We start from the raw sequence: 14,319 nt of genomic DNA, 5'->3' as shown, positions 1-14,319 counted from the left end.
TCAATAAGGGAGACTAAGGAAAATCAGTTAGTCAACTTTCTGAAAATATTCCAAAAATATAGATAGATAGCAAAATATTGGGCTAGCGTTAATCCCTCTCAACTGTTAAGTGAAGGCTTTAACCAGACATTTTAGTAGTTTATTTTAATTATTTAGTGATTGCTGCATTCCTTTTGAAGAGTAAGGCTAGAGTCACATGACCCATTTTCTTTCATCCACGAAAATCGGTCCAATTATGCTAATCGCACTCCGATCGGAGTTTTATCTGAATGTGATCGCAGCGTGATCAAATTTTCTCAGATGTAGAGAACATGAAAAAAAAAAATTCTCCATCCTCTCCATTCTGTCAGTCCGTGAAAATCGCACTGCACTCGGATGTCATCCGAATGGCGTCCACTTTTTTGGACGGACCCATTACCTTGCAGAGCCGAGTGCAATCTGATTTACGGACGCAAATTTGGCATGCTGCAACATTTTTCCTCGGACTGACTGGTTCCAAGGAACAGATCAGACATGTGCACGGCCCCATAAAATAACATTGGTCCGAGTGCAATCCGATGTTTTGTTGGATCACACTCAGACCGAAAATACAGTCGTCTGCATGCGCCCCTAAAAAAGTTGTTCTGTTGCCCTAAAACTCATGTCATTATTTTCTCCCACCTTACAAAAGGGAACACAATTTGTGTATAAATTTGTAGCTCAGACATTTTTAGATTAGCAAATACAAGACATGGCCGACCTACAATATTAGTGCTTTTTCTAGAAATTAACAATGTGTTTTCCCTAGTCTTGGACATTGACACCATAGCACTATTGTGCACTTAATGCTGATATTTGGTGCAGGCACAACATAAAAAGTCCACAAGTGTTCAGTATTGTACATGCGAGTGAAATTTACCCAAACTGCTTATCTACACACCTAAATACTAATCTAATGTAAAAATTCAAATCTGCTTTACGCTATAAGGGTTTTATATATTGAAGATGCATACAGTTAAGTACCCTATCAGTACCCTATCAGCATACTGCAAACATCAATTGGAGTTGTAAAACAAAGATCATAGAACTGTTTTATTGATAATGTGTTTTTCTTATGTTACCAGATGGCATCATATTGCTGCGTGACACCATCTGCTAAGCATAGGCAAGCAAAATGCTTTTTTTGTAAATCTCATTAATTATGATAGTCAAATAATGAAATATTAACTTGAGTTTTTATTAGCATTCACATTATTAACAGTATGCTTAAACACTTGTCAATTAGATGTTAATGTTATCAATTTACAATTACAACTATTGAATCGTAATGCTCTGCGTGGTTCTGTATGTCAAAGATCAGTCATATTGCGTGCAATAGAGCTTGCCACTTTTTCTTTTGATACTTTCAGAAAGAATCCGGTTCCATGAAAAATGTCCAAAGTAAAAATGCACACAGGAAAATGGCCACAGAAAAAAGCCCACTGTTATGAATGCCCATAGGAAAATTGACCACAAAGAAAATTACCCTCACAGAAAATTATTAGTTTATTAAAGAGGGCTAAAGCTGTATTCATACACAGAAAATTGGGCACATATCAGTATAGCCAGGGTCACACTGTACTTCGACTCCGGAGCGATATAACATATTACAGTTCAAAGGAAGGTCATAATAGCGTCATAATCAGTACATCCAGGGTCACACTGTACATAGGCTCTGCAGTCATATAACATATTACAGGTTGTGGGGAGGTGATAACAATATATCGGTACAGCTGGGGTCACACTGTACACAGGCTCCGGAGCAATTTTACAAATTAAAAGTCAATGGGGGTGATATTAACATTATATATGTACAGCAAGAATGAAAATTTTACACAGGCTCTGGATCAATATAGCATATTACAGGTCAGGGGGTGATAACATTATATCAGTACATCTGGGTTTGCACTGTACACAGGCTTCGGAGCGATATAACATATTACAGGTCAGGGGGTGAGAATAACATTATATCAGTACAGCCGGGATCACACTGTTAAAATAGGCTCCGGAGCAATATACCATTTTACAGGTCGGGTATGATAACATTATATCGGTACGCAGGCTCCGGAGCGAAATAACATATTACAGGTCATGGGAGGGGGGTGATAATAAGGTTATATTGACACAGCCAGTGTCAAACTGTACACAATCTCCCGAGCGATATAACATATTACAGGCCGGAGGGGATAGGTGATAATAATGTTATATCGGTACAGCCGGGGTCACACTGTACCCAGGCTCCGGAGCGATATAACATATTACAGGTCGAAGGAGGTGATAACTGTTGTTATTTTGTCTATGTAGGCAATTTTCTGTGTAGGCAACTTTCCATTTGGGCAATTTTCGGTGTGGGCAATTTTCCATGTTGGCAATTTTCTGTTTGGGCAACTTTCCTTGTTGGCAATTTTCCTGTGGGCATTCATAGCTGTAGGCTTTTATCTGTTGGTATTTTTCCTGTGGGCATTTGTCTTTTGGCCATTTTTCTGGTCACCAAAGAATTCAATGGCCAATGATCAGGCCTTGGGACACGAGCATGGGCCTGCTATTTCCCTGTGGAGACTGGCTTGGACAAGGCAAGCAATTGAGTCAAAGAGATTTTGAATTTTGACTTTAAAAGGTTGCGTTGCGGAGTAATCCATTTTAAATGCCTAAAATAATAGGACTTTAGAATGTTTTTGGAATGTGGGAGTAAACTAGAGCTCTTGGAGGAAACCCACAAAAATTATTTTTAGATGTTGTCCTTGGTGGGATTTGAACCTAGCACCCTAGCGCTACAAGGCTACAGTTCTAAACACTGAGCCACCATGCGTCCCATGTAATATAGCTTGCAGCTGACCTCTGTAGAGTGCTTATGAACCCATTCATAGTCCCTGATATACTTTGTTACATGTATTTATCCATCATAGAGCGTGAAGTGGCTAATAGATTCAAACTCAACAACACTAAGTTGCAGTTAAATAATTTCCTAAACCACCATGGACATATTTGAAGATATAAATACTAAGATTTGCTTAATTTCAAAACTCACTTCATTTTATGCCTGTGAGTCTTATGTGACAGCTGCTAAGGCCAATCCTTTTCATCACCAATTATAATCTTTCCAAAATGTCTTTGAAGTTTGCCCATTTCTTCCCTCTTAAAAAGTGGGGAATTCATCAATAATCTATACTTTTTTTTCCATTGGCCCTTCTCTTCTCAATATTCTGCAATCAGAAAATATTACTCCTGAAAGCACAGCCTTTGAAAATAAGTTTTACTTGGTTCGAAAATGTTTGGAAAAAAGGATAACTGCAGAGAAAACTGTATTTAAAATAACAAAGTTCTCTCAAAGTGAGTTCCCTGCTATACAATTGTCTGCTATCTCTTAATGCCACAGGGATGTTTTGCAATATCAAGCATAGATGTAAATGTGAGCAGAGCTAGGTTCAAAGAAAATGGTGCACCAAAGGGTGAGTATGTTCAATACATGTGTAAAGATAAGACAAATCAAGAAAGATCACCTTTAGAAGTTATTCAGCAGTATAGGCAAAACAAGATGTAGTCAAGATTTCTGAGAAAATTGAGTATTGAGGTATTTTAATGTCCTTTCAGACTGATATCTATTAGAGATGAGAGCATTGATTTGATGAAGAGTGATGCCGGTTAATCAAAAGAAAAGCTGTGGATACCATAAGATAGGAGGTGGTCCAGCAGCCAAAGGTTATTGACCAGTCCACTGGACTGGTTCCAGTGATTTGATATAATTAAACTTGTATTGAATTTTATGAAATTTGCAGGACCCAGGGAATTTGAACAATTTGCAAATTGATTAGCACGATTGGCCAAAAAAATGCCCATCGCCTATTTACACATTGCATATGATTATATCAGGCTAAGATAACCTCAAGCGCTATCACATGGACTTCCCTATAACGCCTTTAATTGAATGGCCCGGATTGGCCATGTTCTAAAGCGGGCAGATGCTTGGTGGGCCGACGGCTCAATACTAAAAAGTGGGCCGCTGACCATTTAAAAGTATCACCGAAGGACCAGTGTGCATGGGTCAGAGCGTGCACGTCGTGGCTGCGGTCCTTGTAAGGGTGTGCGTACCGTGCCTGCGGCCCCGCCCCTGTCAGTGAGTGCATGCCCCAGCCAGGGATCCACTCTTCTCCACACCTGACATGGACCCTCTTCAGTGCTTCCCATCTCAAGAATCTGAGTGAGTCCCAATATGGAAATTTTTATTATGTATAAACTGCAGTTGCAGTATCACCTGTATACTGTATATAGACTACTGTATATACAATATATAGGTGATACTGTGACTGCTGTTTATACTATATATACAGTAGGTGATACTGTGATTACACACAGCAGTATATAATAATAATAATAATAATCTTTATTTATATAGCGCCAACATATTCCGCAGCGCTTAACAATTCACAGGTTCATGTACAACAGTCATAAGTAACATAGCTAAAGATAATACAATAATTACAGCAAAAATAATGACGACCCTGCTCCTAAGAGCTTACAATCTACAATGAGGTGGGGGTGACACAAAGTACAATGGCTTATTTACAAGGATGGTCCAGCCATCTTGAGGGGATGAGGGATAGATAGAGGCTGCATGAGCTTACCACCAGCCAGTCTATATATACAGTACAGACCAAAAGTTTGGACACACCTTCTCATTTAAAGATTTTTCAGTATTTTCATGACTATGAAAATTGTACATTCACACTGAAGGCATCAAAACTATGAATTAACACATGTGGAATTATATACTTAACAAAAAAGTGTGAAACAACTGAAAATATGTCTTATATTCTAGGTTCGTCAAAGTAGCCACCTTTTGCTTTGATGACTGCTTTGCACACTCTTGGCATTCTCTTGATGAGCTTCAAGAGATAGTCACCGGAAATGGTTTTCACTTCACAGGTGTGCCCTGTCAGGTTCAATAAGTGAGATTTCTTGCCTTATAAATGGGGTTGGGACCATCAGTTGTGTTGTGCATAAGTCAGGTGGATACACAGCTGATAGTCCTACTGAACAGACTGTTAGAATTTGTATTATGGCAAGAAAAAAGCAGCTAAGTAAAGAAAAACAGCTAAGTTGGGAAGGGGCGCCCTAATGACCAAAACAGACATTGAGGGGGCATTCCGGTTACTTACTACCAGTGCCTCCGAATAGTGTCCGCCTATTGGGCTGCTTCTGGGAAGGAGCATACTATATAGATCGCTGTTTTTCCATGGGGTGCTCCATATCCTACTCACTATTTAAGGCGTTTAGTTGCTTCCTCGAATGGGTCGTCATGGACGTTTCTAAGGGGGCACATATTATCCATTACCTCGACGACTTCTTATGCCTGGACCCAAAAGATTCGCCACAGTGTGAATACACATGGTAGTCCACCTGTGAGAAGGAGAGAGCTGGAGGGAGAGGGGACACCACAGAGCCGAGGAGTTAGATGGAGAACGGAAGAAGGAAAGAGGGCGAGGGAGGTAAGGGAGTACAGTGGAAGGTTGACCTGAGCTCCCCCACGTTCCTGCTGGGCAGGGAACAGCCCTGGGAAGTAAAGCCGCTTGCGCATCCCTTTGAGGTTACGGGCGCAATTGGGCAGAGGGACTATGCTGGAGTGCGAAGCCGACATGGCCAGGCCGTTCCTGACCTATCGACCTCCGTGTTGCCGGGTTTGTGCCAGAGCCGCGGTGGACCCTGACGGCCAGCCCCCCTCTCCCAGTACTGGTGCCTGTCCGCTGGTGAGTCGAGACCCCCCTCGGTGGAGGCAGGTCAAAGCTCTGTAATTTAAATTGGCTCTGTAACTTAAATGAGTACACTTTAAATCCTTTTACAAGGATCTATTGGAGGGCAAGTCTGGAACCAGCAGCTGCGGTAATTCCAGCTCAAGTAGCATCCACTAAAGCTGCTGCAGTTAAAAAGCTTTAATAAGGATCGAGCTTGGCTGTCCGCCGCAAGGCGTGCTACCGCCAGTCCCAGCCCCTTTGCCTTGGGGCGCCTCCCCAATGCTCTTGACTGAGTGTCCCGGGGGCCCGAAGCGTTTCCTTTGAAAAAATTAAGTGTCCAAAGCACAGGTGGTGTAGCTTGCTTAACAGCTGGGCTACTCTGCTGACTAGCAGACACTGCTACTAGGCCCAAAGTATTGCCTGGGCTAGATGCAGTTAAAAAATTGTAATTAGATCTACAGGCAGTGTAGCTTGCTTAACAGCTGGGCTACTCCGCTGACTAGCAGACACTGCTACTAGGGCCAAAGTATTGCCTGGGTTAGATGCAGTTAAAAATTTGTAATTAGATCTACAGGCGGTGTAGCTTGCTTAACAGCTGGGCTACTCCGCTGACTAGCAGACACTGCTACTAGGCCCAAAGTATTGCCTGGGCTAGATTCAGTTAAAAATTGTTATTAGATACAAAAGCGGTGTAGCTTGCTTCAGATGGGCTACTCTGCTGACTACGAGACACTGCTACTAGCCCAAAAGGATTTCCTGGGTTAGATGCAGTAAAAAATTGTTATTAGATACACAGGTGGTGTAGCTTGCTTCAGATGGGCTACTCTGCTGACTACGAGACATTACTACTAGCCCAAAATGATTGGCTGGGTTAGATGCAGTAAATAATTGTTATTAGATACACAGGCGGTGTAGCTTGCTTCACAGCTGGGCAACTACGCTGACTAGCAGACACTGAAGCTTTGGAGCAGACCTCTGATTCCCAGGCTATAGTATGAGTAAACAGCTCTGGAGACTCAACCATCTGTGTTACCCCAAGCCATAGTGTATGTAGTTTCTTACGGTTAAAAAGGGGGGGGCGACCCGACCCACCTGGAATTGACAATGCCAACTTCATGTAAAACACAGCAAGGGGACTCCAATAAGAGTCTCCATTTTTTCCAAAAATTGTGGCACAGATACCACTTAAGTGACATCAATTGCCCCAGAGTTGCATAAAATGGTTGGTGAGGTGATTTTCCAAAATCCTCAAGCTTTTAGTCTCCCCAGGATGGCACAGGGGTAGAAAAGTCCTTGCGGATCCATGATTTGTTCATCTTTATGAACGTGAGTCTGTCTACATTCTCAGTGGACTGCCGCATGCGCTTATATGTGAGCACACCACCAGAAGCGCTGAACACACGTTCAAAGAGAACGCTGGCTGCGCGGCACGACAAGATCTCCAAGGCGTGAGTGGCGAGCTCAGGCCATTTTTCAAGATTGGAAGCCCAAAATGACCAAGGGTCCAGTGACACAGTCATGGCTTCGATGTTCACTTGGAGATACTCCTGTATAGTGTTGAGCCACCACCGTAGTGTTCGGGTTCGGTTCGTCGAACACCGGGATGTTCGAGGAACTGTTCGTCGAACTGTTCGTCGAACACCTTAGAACACCGTTGAACACCGTTAAAACCAATGGCAGGCAAACAAAAACACATAGAATCACATAGAAAACACCTTCAAAGGTGTCCAAAAGCTGACAAACTGCTAAGAAGACGCTCTCTTTAAAAAAGCCGGCCGGCAATTCAGCAGCGGCATACACCGGTACCCGACAATTTAGACAAGAAGGAATAGAGCATCACACAGAGATTAGATAGATAGAAACATGCCAGTCTCATATATAAGAAGTACAGTGACAGTGTTGTGGTGGCTCATTGGGTAATAAAGGGGTTAGGGCCATCTTCTGGCGGTGTACCCAACTCATCCAGGGCCCTGGTGCGGTGGCTCACTAGGTAATAAAGGGGTTAGGGCCAGCTTGGTATTATCAGCTGGCCCTAAGCCCTAAATTCATGGGGTCATGCCAATATTAGACATGACCACCATGAATTTCTAGTAAAGTATTTAAAAATTGTCGGGTACCGCTGCAGAATTGCCGGCCGGCTTTTTTAAAGAGACGATGCATGAAAACACTATTATTTTTTTAAATAAATCCTTTACACTAAATGACAAGTACAGTATGCAACACTATCACTGTACTTCTTATATATGTGACTGACATGTTTCTATCTATCTAATCTATGTGTGATTCTCTATTCTTTCTGTTCTAAATTGCCGGGTACCGGTGTATGCCGCTGCTGAATTGCCCGCTTTTCATGTTTCACTGTGAGCACTATTCCCATCGATTTGGGCAATCACTGTAATGCCACAACCACCATGGCTGTGGCATTACAGTGAGTGGCAGACAATCCCTGCATGATTCGTGCTATAAATAGCGCCAGACATGCAGGACCCCCTTTTGGTGCACGAACAGTTATCGAACATAACCTCGAACAGCCGAATTTTTTGCAAATCTTTCGGGTTCGTCGAACAACTCGAACACCGCCCAAAACAGCTCGAATTTGAGATTGGCGAACAGTTCTAGTCGAACACCGCTCATCTCTATTCACTAAGTGCACCACTGGTGTTTTATGGAAAAGCAGATGTAAGATTCTGTAACAGCCTCTGCTGATACTCCTGCATGCGTGAATCCCTTTCTATGGCAGGAATTATTTTGGCAAATTTACTTTTGTACTGGGGATCTAAGAGTGTGGCAACCCAGTAGTCGCGATTACTTTGAATTCTGACAATCCGAGGGTCATGTTGCAGGTAGTGCAACCTCGCACAACAGAAATGTGATCAAGGTCTCTCTCTGATGAGTCTTCCATGCCCATCGCCAGTTCGTCCTCCACTTCTTCCTCGGCTCCTGCACCTTCCTCAACAGTTTGGCTGCTACCATGCACCCTCGTTAATCCCTCTCCCCCACCCTCCCATGCCTGCCGCCTTGGTGCTTCCAACCGTCTGGACCTTGCAGATGTTATCCCTTCCGCATACGACTCCTCCTCTACTTCCTCCACCTCCTCTTGTCCCATCACCTGACTCCGAATACTGTTTAAAGTGTGCTCCAGCATGTAAATGACCAGAATAGTCATGCTGATAATGGCATCGTCAGCACTAAACATCTTCGTCGCCATTTCAAAACTGTGAAGAAGGGTGCATAGGTCCCTAATCTGAGACTACTCTTGCAGCGTGATTTGCCCCACCTCTGGATCTCGTTGGCCCAGGCTATAAGTCATAACGTATTGCACCAGGGCTCGTCGGTGCTGCCACAGTCGCTGCAACATGTGCAGAGTTGAATTCCATTGTGTCGGAACATCGAATTTCAGCCGGTGAACTGGCAGGCCCAACGACTTCTGTAGAGATGTAAGTCATTGAGCTGCGGGATGCGAATGGCGAAAGTGAGCACACAGGGACCGTGCCCTCTGCAGAAGGCTATCTAGTCTCGGATAGTGGGCTAAAAATTGCTGGACAACCAGGTTCAACAAGTGAGCCATGCAAGGCTCGTGTGTGACATTGCCCCGGCGAAGGGCCGCACCCAGGTTTGCAGCATTGTCGCACATGGCCTTCCCTGGCTGCAGGTTCAGTGGAGACAACCATTCATGAAACTCGGTCTCCAGAGCTGACCACAACTCTTCAGCTGGTTGACTCACATTTCCCAGACAAAACAAAGTAAACACCGCCTGAAGCCGTTGAGCCCTGCTGCCAGCATAGTAAGGAGGTCTGCAGGATTCCTTCTGCGCAGTTAGAACGCGGGTGGCATGACCAGACAGGCTTTGGGTGCAGGTCGAGGACTGAGAGGAGGTTGAGGAGGCAGAAGCAGTGAAGGAACTTCTAGATAAAGAGGATTGACGCACAACTCATGGGGACGGCAATACTTGGACAGCAGCCCCTTGTCCTGCTGTCACCATAGTTACCCAGTGCCCAGTCAGCGACATGTAATGCCCCTGTCCATGCCTACTCGTCCAAGTGTCTGTGGTGAAATGCACCCTGTCACACACAGAGTTTCTCAAGGAAGCGGTGATTTTGTGTACGACATGCTGGTGTAGCGCAGGCACACCTTTCTTTGAGAAGTAGTGGCGACTGGACATCTGGTATTGGGGCACTGCGACGGACATAAGGTCTCGAAAATCTTCTGTGTCCACCAGGCGGAAAGGCAGCATTTCTGTAGCTAAGAGCTTGCAGATGGTGAAATTCAACCTCTTAGCTTTGTCATGGCTAGGAGGAAATGGTCTTTTACTTGCCAACATCTGAGGGACCGAGGGCTGGCTGTCGTGCTTAGACGGGGTTGAGCAGGGTGTACCCGGCATGCTGCCGGTTTGTGAGGAAGATGCAGGCGGACATGTTATGTTGCCTTGATCTAAAGGTGGTGCTCTCGATGTCGGAGAGCACTCAACACCAGCTGGTGTTTCCACTTCCAAATGAACTGACGACCTGCCAATCACACTGGCTGTTGCGGGTAAAGAGGTGGCAGCTCTGCCTCCAACAACATGTGTGACTGCTGTCCCCCCAGTCACAGAGGATGAAGAGGCCGCGGATGCACAAGATGGGGCAGACAGTGGTTCGCCCGGCCCACTAGGCCGCATTGTAGAACAGTGAGCTTCCCACTGCAACTTATGCTTCATATCCATGTGACTGTTCATGCATGAAGTACTGAAACTATGGATTTTTTGGCCTCTACTTAGCTTTTGGTGACAAATGTTACAGATAGCATAAGTTGGGTCATCCTTTGTGATCTCAAAAAATGCCCAGGCTATGCAAGACTTAGAGCCCATGTGACCTGAAGAGCCACCACGACTTTTGGTCAGAGACAGAGTTGTGGTTGAGGATGCAGTTGTTGACGTGCTTCCAGTCCTCTGACTATGTCCAGGAAGGCGCAACCTAACCTCGTCGTCACTAGCATCCTCCTCCACCTCCTCTGCTGACCTCATCGACTGGCTGACTGTGGGTTGACAGTAAGTGGGATCTCCAACCTCGTCTTCATCATCCTGTGTGTTCTCACACCCGTCGTCCTCAGAGCCAACCTCTTCCTGCCTTGACCGAAAAGTCAAGTTGTCTCTCCAATCAGCTATCTGAGTCTCATCATCGTCTTCCTCATTGTCTCCACCAACAGGAGTTACAGTTTGGGAACGAGGGTCTACATTATGCTCAGAACCTTCTTCATCTGGGCCTGGATCCGACTCATGAACATTCTGGGCATCAGTGCAGAATATTTCCTCGTCTGGATTCACAGAAGATCCGGAGCAAACCTCTGATTCCCAGGCTATAGTATGAGTAAACAGCTCTGCAGACTCAACCATCTGTGTTACCCCATACTCAGATGGGCAGCTGGAGACTTGGGAGCTGTGAGGAAGCAAGTGCGATTGGGGTTGAATCCTTTGAGGACTGCAGTATTTGTAATGTTGAAGTTGAGATGGAGGAGAGCCCACTTGCAGGAGCACTTGATATCCATTGAAGCACCTGCTGTTTTTGTGCCTCATCTGGAATTTGTAGTGATGGGTGTGTCCATAAGAAAGGGATCATATCACATTGTCCACGAAAAGAAGGAGACATCTTAGTTTGGCTGGAAGATGGTCTTTCTTCTGCAGATGTTACTGTTGCTTTACCACCTAACCCATGGACACAACCTTTTTTTCCCTTTCCAACATGCCTTTTCCCCTTTCCACAATCAGCAGGCCTTTTGCCACTCATTTTGGTGATTAACTAATTGGCAACTCTGTAGTTGTTTGCACAAAAAACGATGGATGGAAACCGAGCAGAGCTGAGTGGCTAAACTGTGGTACTAGCCCAAAAGGATTGGCTGGGTTAGATGCAGTAAAACAATTTTATTAGATACACAGGCGGTGTAGCTTGCTTCACAGCTGGGCTACTCCAATGACTACGAGACACTGCTGCTAGGCATAAAAGGATTTCCTGCGTTAGATGCAGTAAAAAATTAGAATTATATACACAGGCGGTGTAGCTTCCTTCACAGGTGGGCTACTCCGCTGACTACGAGACACTGCTGACTACGAGATACTAATACTATGCCCACAAGGATTTACTGGGTTATATGCAGTAAAAAATGTTATTAGATACACAGGTGGTGTAGCTTGCTTCAGATGGGCTACTCCACTGACTAGACTACTAGACACTGCTACTAGGCCCAAAAGGATTTCCTGGGTTAGATGCAGTAAAAAATTAGAATTAAATACACAGGCAGTGTAGCTTCCTTCACAGGTGGGCTACTTCGCTGACTACGAGACACTGCTACTATGCCCAAAAGGATTTACTGGGTTAGATGCAGTAAAAAATTAGAATTAGATACCAAGGCAGTGTAGCTTCCTTCACAGGTGGGCTACTCCGCTGACTACGAGACACTGCTGCTATGCCCAAAAGGATTTACTGGGTTAGATGCAGTAAAAATTGTTATTAGATACACAGGTGGTGTAGCTTGCTTCAGATGGGCTACTCCCCTGTCTACCAGACACTGCTACAGGCCCAAAAGGATTGGCTGACTTAGATGCAGTAAAAAATTGGTATTAGATGCACAGGTGGTGTAGCTTGCAACACAGATAGGCTACTCCAATAACTAACAGAAACTGCTAGAGGCCCAAAAGGATTGGCTGAGCTACATTTCGCCAAATGCTGTGAAAAACACTTGCACAGCACTGGCACAGACCTGCCTGGCAAAAAGTGCTATGAACTGCTGTAACCTAGCCCTCAAAAGGGCTGCAATTACAACTAGTCCCTACTCCCTAAACCTATCTCTATGTAACCGGAAATTCGCTCGCAATTCACACAGTTATACTGTATAGCGCCCACAGCAGCAGCGGTGTCATCTAACACTCAGCTGCAGCAGTGAGAAAATGGTGGCGACGGGGAAAATGTCTGGGTCTTATAGGGCAAGGACATGTGACATACACAGCCAATGACACATGCCCTTGCTTGTGTGAAAAAAAAGCACTTTGCTGCATGTGTGTGCTGCTGATAGGCTGACAGACTGCACCGCCCCACTGTAAATGCGGGAAAGAAAAAAAAATGGAGATCGGCATTATTTCTGCAGAGATCCATCCCCTGCCCCTCCCCCCGCCCACTCTACACTGAAACTGTCTATTAACATTGATTAACAGTATTACTGTGAAAAAATCCAGTTACGCTTTTGGTGCACGAACAGTTATCGAACATAACCTCAAACAGCCAAATTTTTTGCAAATCGTTCGAGTTCGTCGAACGACTCGAACACCGCCCAAAACAGCTCAAATTTGAGATTGGCAAACAGTTCGAGTCGAACACCGCTCATCTCTAGTAATGATTGTTAGGGTGTTTGCACATAATCAGTAATTTCTGCGGATTGCATGCAGCTGCCAATACCGACCGTGTGCACATACCCTTATAGTATGTGCGCTGGTGGAGTTTGTGTGGCAGGGCTGCTTTTTTGACCCACTTCGGCCCTGCTTTCACATCACTTGGTATGCTGCTGCCCATCAGAACAGACTATCATAAACATGTATAAAAACCTAGGCAGGGAATGCAGCTGCCAATTCAGAGTGTTACAGGCAATTGAGAGGAACTCAGAGCTCAAAACTTAGCAGTAAAGAAAGGAAGAGATAGCTCTAAAACATTGGACAAATACTATAGATAGTAGTGCATTTTATAACTGCAGCACTGAAGAAAATGAGAGTAGTAGTCAAAGAATAATTCAGAAAATCTGGTATAGTAGTGAATATATTGGTCTCTTACGTGATTGAGCTTCACAGGAGTACCAAGATGGCAGCAACAACAACTCGTATCTTGTACCATCATGGCCTTGTAGAGAGGGACAATGGGACCCGATGAGCGCAAGTACCAACAATTCAGTCAATTAATTACTGCTACCAGAGATTGACAATGTCATTAAATAGTTAACAGCAGCCATTAGAGCTCAGCTCTGGCGGCTGCTGTTAGATGCCAGCTATGAGTCCTTTCCACACACAAGCACTCCACAATGACATTCATGTGCATCGGTTTACGTTAAGGATTTAATACACATAACACTGTAATCTGAAGTCACATCTCATTTTTTTTTTATTACTTTCAAATAAATTATTTTATGCTTCATTTGCATTCCACTTGAAACAATTTCTAATTTGGCTTAGAGAAAAGAAATTTAATATTTACTGGGCATTCAAAGAAAAGAAATACAGTTACAGACCACATGCTTAATTACACAATTGAACATTAACACATTTGAATTTAGGAAAGTTATACTATAGCACAGTAAAATTCAGTTAAAATGTTAAAGAAACATCCTTAAAATACATAAGCAAAATGAGTAAATTAGTATTTTCTTGTTTCAATGATGCAATATAAGGATTTCAAGAAAAAACAATATAATAGATAAAACCTTTGATTAGCTTGCAGGTAATAGAATGTATGTAAATTCTATTGTTTATTGCACTTCATTAAAAAAATAAAGGAAAAAGGTAAAAAATGTAAGCTGTAAAAAAAAAATCAATTATTAAAAGAAATTAAAATATACA

This window comes from Phyllobates terribilis, unplaced genomic scaffold (assembly GCF_046119375.1).
Source record: "Phyllobates terribilis strain yellow unplaced genomic scaffold, ASM4611937v1 Scaffold_5__5_contigs__length_657084704, whole genome shotgun sequence".
In the NCBI taxonomy this organism is placed as follows: Eukaryota; Metazoa; Chordata; class Amphibia; order Anura; family Dendrobatidae; genus Phyllobates; species Phyllobates terribilis.
This window is presented reverse-complemented; position numbering follows the sequence as displayed.